Here is a 5,882-nt window from a genome sequence, read left to right on the forward strand (position 1 = left end):
AAATACAAAGTGTTCAGCTCCCCTTGAGTGAGGGCCTGTTTTAAAAAAATGTGTCAGCTGCATTTTCAAAAATAAATGTTATGGGTAATTAGCATACACACCAAAAATGCATACATCAGAAGTACACATCAAAAAGTACTTACACTGATAACAAACTGAACACACCTGTGTACCTACTACGCTGGTCAAGAAGTTGAGCCTGACCGGGACTAAAGTAGCCCTTCTCAAAGCAGTTTTTGGCCATTATGGAAGGTCTTCTGGCCACAGCCCTGGGAGGAAGGTGTAAGTAACTCAATATACTTTAGAGATACTGAGTTATTTCTTTTTAATTAATTTATTTTTTTAATAAAGGATAATTACAGAGTTTTGTTGTTTTCTGTCAAACCTCAACATGAATCAGCCATAGGTATACATATATCCCCCTCTTTTGAACCTCCCTCCCATCTCTCCCCATCCCACCCCTCTACATTGATACAGAGCCCCTGTTTGAGTTTCCTGAGCCACACAGCAAATTCCTGTTGGCTATCTATTTTACTCATGGTAATGTAAGTTTCCATTTTACTCTTTCCATACATCTCACCCTCTCCTCCCCTCTCCCCATGTCCATAAGTCTATTCTCTATGTCTGTTTCTCCATTGTTGCCCTGTAAATAAATTCTTCAGAACCATTTTTCTAGATTTCGTATATATGTGTTAGAATATGGTATTTATCTTTCTCTTTCTGACTCACTTCACTCTGTGTAATAGGTTCTAGATTCATCCACCTCATTAGAACTGACTCAAAGGTGTTCCTTTTTATGGCTGAGTCATATTCCATTGTGCATATGTACCACAACTCTGTCGATGGACATCTAGGTTGCTGCCATGTTCTAGCTATTGTAAATAGTGCTGCAATGAACAATGGGATACATGTGTCTTTTTCCATTTTGGTTTCCTCAGGGTATATGCCTAGGAGTGGAGATGCTGGGTCATATGGTGGTTTTATTCACAGTTTTCTAAGGGATCTCCATACTGTCTTCTATAATGGCTGTATCAATTTACATTCCCACCAATAGGGCAAGAGTGTTCCCTTTTCTCCACACTCTTTCCAGCATTTATTGTTTGTAGACTTTTTGATGAGGGCCATTCTGACCAGTGTGAGATGATATCTCATTGTGATATTGATTTGCATTTCTCTGAAAATGAGTGATGTTGAGCATCTTTTCATTTGTTTGTTAGCCATCTGTTTGTCCTCTTTGGAGAAATGTCTGTTTAGGTCTCTTTCCCACTTTTTGATTGGATTGTTTGTTTTTCTGGTATTGACTTGTATGAGCTGCTTGTATATTTTGGAAATTAATCCTTTGTCAGTTGTTTCATTTGCTATTCTTTTCTCCCATTCTGAGGGTTGTCTTTTCACCTTGCTTAGAGTTTCCTTTGCTGTGCAAAAGCATTTAAGTTTTATCAGGTCCCACTTGTTTACTTTTCTGTATATTTCCATTAGGCTAGGAGGAGGGTCATAGAGGATCCTGCTTTCATTTATGTCATCAAGTGTTCTGCCTGTGTTTTCCTCTAAGAGTTTTATAGTTTTCAGTCATACATTTAGGTCTTCAATCCATTTTGAATTTATCTTTGTGTATAGTGTTAGAAAGTGTTCTAATTTCATTCTTTTACATGTAGCTGTCAAGTTTTCCCAGCACCATTTACTGAAGAGGCTGTCATTGACCCATTATATATATTCTTGCCTCCTTTGTCAAAAATAAGGTACCCATAGGTGCATGGGTTTATTTCTGGGCTTTCTATCTTGTTCCATCAGTCTATATTTCTGTGTTTGTGCCAGTGCCATACTGTCTTGATGACTGTAACTTTTTACTATAATCTGAAGTCAGGAAGGTTGATTCCTCCAGCTTCATTCTTCTTTCTCAAGAATGCTTTGTCTATTTGGGGTCTTTTGTGTTTCCATATGAATTGTGAAATTTTTTTTTCTAGTTCTGTGAAAAATGCCATTGGTAATTTGATAGGGATCACATTGAATCTTATGTTGTGTTTGGTAGTATAGTTATTTTCACAATATTAATTCTTCCTACCCAGGAACATGGAATATCTCTCCATCTGTTTATGTCATCTTTGATTTATTTCATTAGTGTCTTATAATTTTCTGTGTACAGTTATTTTGTCTCCTTAGGTAGGTTTATTCCTAGATATTTAATTCTTTTTGTTGCAATGGTGAATGGGATTGATTCCCTAATTTCTCTTTCTGGTTTTTCATTGTTAGTATATACAAATGCAGGTGATTTCTGTGTATTGATTTTGTATTCTGCAACTTTGCTAAATTCACTGATTAGTTCTAGTAATTTTCTGATACTCTCTTTAGGGTTTTCTATGTATAGTATCATGTCATCTGCAAACAGTGAGAGCTTTACTTCTTCTTTTCCAATCTGGATTCCTTTTATTTCTTTTTCTTCTCTGACTGCTGAAGCTAGGACTTCCAGAACTATGTTGAATAATAAAAGTGAAAGCAGATACCCTTGTCTTTTTCCTGATCTTAGGGGGAATGCTTTGGGTTTTTCACCATTGAGAATAATATTTGCTTTAGGCTTATCCTATATGGCCTTTACTATGTTGAGGTAGGTTCCTTCTATGCCCATTTTGTCAAAGGGTTTTTCTGCATCTATTGAGATTATCATATAGTTTTTATCTTTCCATTTGTTAATATGATGTATCACATTGATTGATTTGCATATATTGAAGATTTCTTGCATCCCTGGAATAAACCCAACTTGATCATGGTATATGAACTTTTTGATGTGCTGCTGAATTTTGTTGAGGATTTTTGCGTCTTTGTTCATCAGTGATATTGGTGTGTAGTTTTCTTTTTTTGTGTTGTCTTTGCCTGGTTTTGGTATCAGGGTGATGGTGGCCTTGCAGAATGAGTTTGGAAGTGTTCCTTCCTCTGCAAGTTTTGGAAAGAGTTTTAGAAGGATAGGCATTAGCTCTTCTCCAAATGTTTGATAGAATTCTCCTGTGAAGTCATCCGGTCCTGGGCTTTTATTTTTGGGGAGATTTTTGATCACAGCTTCAATTTCAATGCTTATAATTGGGTTGTTCATAATTTCCATTTCTCCCTGGTTCAATCTTGGAAGATTGAACTTTTCTAAGAACCTGTCCATTTCTTCCAGGTTATTTATTTTATTGCCGTATAGCTGTTCATAATAGTCTCTTATAATCCTTTGTATTTCTTCATTGTCTGTTGTAACCTCTCCTTTTTTATTTTTAATTTAGTTGATTTGATTCTTCTCTCTTTTTTTCTTGATGAGTCTGGCTAAAGGTTTGTCAATTTTATCTTCTCAAAGAACCAGCTTTTTGTTTTATCAATCTTTACTATTGTTTCTTTCATTTCTTTTTCATTTATTTCTGCTCGGATCTTTATGATTTCTTTCCTTCCGCTAATTTTGGAGTTTTTTTGTTCTTTTTCCATTGATTTAGGTGTAAAGTTAGGTTGTCTATTCAATGTTTTTCTTGTTTCTTGAGGTAGGATTGTATTGCTATAAACCTCCCTCTTAGAACTGCTTTTGCTGCATCCCATAGATTTTGAGTTGCCGTGTTTTCATTGTCATTTGTTTCTAGAAATTTTTAAATTTCCCCTTTGATTTCTTCAGTAACCTGTTGGTTATTTAGAAACGTGTTGTTTAATCTCCATGTATTTGTGTTTCTTACAGTTTTTTTCTTGTAATTGATGTCTAGTCTCATTGCATTGTGGTCGGAGAAGATGCTTGATATTATTTCAATTTTCTTAAATTTACTGAGGTTTGATTTGTGACCCAAAATGTGGTCTATCCTGGAGCGAGATTCATGTGGACTTGAGAAGAAGGTGTATTCTTCTGCATTTGGATGGACTGTCCTGAAGATATCAATGAGCTCCATCTCACCTAATGTAGCATTTAAGACTTGTGTTTCCTTATTAGTTTTCTGTTTTGGTTATCTATCCTATTGCACTTTTCTCAATTGTTTGGGGTTGATTTTGTAGATCTTTTTTCTTCTGCTGTATTTCTTGGCTATATAAGTCCCTTTAACATTTGTTGTAAAGCTGGTTTGGTGGTACTGAGTTCTTTTAACTTTTGCTTGTCTGAAAAGCTTTTTATTTCTCCATCAGTTTTGAATGAGTTCTTTGCTGGGTGCAGTAATCATATTTGTAGATTCTTCCCTTTCAATGCTTTAAATATATCCTGCCATTCCTTTCTGGCCTGCAGAGTTTCTGCTGAAAGATCAGCTGTTAAACATATGGGGTTTCCCTTGTATGTTACTTGTTGCTTCTCCTTTGCTGTTTTTAATATTCTTTCTTTGTCTTTAGTCTTTGTTAGTTTGATTAGTATGTGTCTTGGCGTGTTTCTCCTTGGGTTTATCCTGTATGGGACTCTATTTCCTTTTCCATGTTGGGGAAATTTTCAACTATAATCTCTTCAAAAATTTTCTCATACCCTTTCTCTTTCTCTTCTTCTGGAACCTCTATAATTTGAATTTTGGTACATTTGACATGGTCCCAGAGGTCTCTGAGACTGTCCTCAGCTCTTTTCATGCTTTTTACTTTATTCTGCTCTTCAGAAGTTATTTCCACCATTTTATCTTCCAGTTCGCTGATTCGTTCTTCTGCTTCAGATATTCTGCTACTGATTCCTTCTAGAGTATTTTTAATTTCGGTAATTGTGTTGTTTGTCTCTGTATGTTTATCCTTTAATTCTTCTATGTCTTTGTTAATTGATTCTTGCATTTTCTCTGTTTTCTTTCAAGGTTTTTGATCGTTACTATCATTGTTCTGAATTCTTTTTCAGGTGGTTTGCCTATTTCCTCTTCATTTATTTGGACTTCGGTGTTTCTAGTTTGTTCCTTCATTTGTGCAGTATTTCTCTGCCTTTTCATTATTTTTTTTAACTTATTGTGTTTGAGGTCTCCTTTACCAGGCTTCAAGGAAAGTTGAATTCTTTCCTTGAAGAAGATTGAATTATTTCTTCCTTTTGGTTTCCGCCCTCCTAAGATTGGTCCAGTGGTTTGTGTGAGCTTCATATAGGGTGAGATTTGTGCTGAGTTTTTGTTTGTTTTTCCTCTGATGGGCAAGGCTGAGTGAGGTGGTACTCTTGTCCGTTGATGATTTGGTTTGTATTTTTGTGTTGTTTATTGTTTAGATGATGCATCCTGCACAGGGTGCTACTGGTGGTTGGGTGATGCCGGGTCTTTTATTCAAGTGGTTTCCTTTGTGTGAGTTCTCACTATCTGATACTCCTTAGGGTTAGTTCTCTGGTAGTCTAGGGTCTTGGAGTCAGTGCTCCTACTCCAAAGGCTCAGGGCTTGATCTCTGTTCAGGAACAAAGATTCCACAAGCGTTTTGTTATGGCATTAAGTGAGATTAAAACAAATATCCAAAAATGAGAAACCAAAGATGAACCCCAGACAAATGGCAGTTACAAAATCAGGCAAATAATAATTAAAATAATGCAATATACACATATACATATACACACACAAGCAAAATCAAAACCATACAACAAAAATAAAGTACAGTAGATTGACTTGGTGAACAAAGGAAACCAAAAATTATATCTACCAGTTAAGAACAAAACTAACTTAAGCACAAATTGGAAAACAAAACTAAAGCAAGGTGCCAAATGGGGGATAAAGCAATGGAAGTAAAACTAACAAATATGTTGAGAGTAAAGGAGAGAAAGAAAAGACAGAGAGAATAGATATGTAAAGTTAAATAGAGGTCAGGAAGCAACAGTTAGAACTAGACATGGAAAAACAGACTGGTTACAAATAGGGAAAGGAATACGTCAAGTCTGTATATTGTCACCCTGCTTATTTAACTTCTATGCATCATGAGGAACGCTGGGCTGGAAGAAGCACAAGCTGGAA

Source organism: Moschus berezovskii, chromosome X (genome assembly GCF_049115385.1).
Source record: "Moschus berezovskii isolate FMDL1 chromosome X, NW_MosBer_1.0, whole genome shotgun sequence".
NCBI classification, from domain to species: Eukaryota; Metazoa; Chordata; class Mammalia; order Artiodactyla; family Moschidae; genus Moschus; species Moschus berezovskii.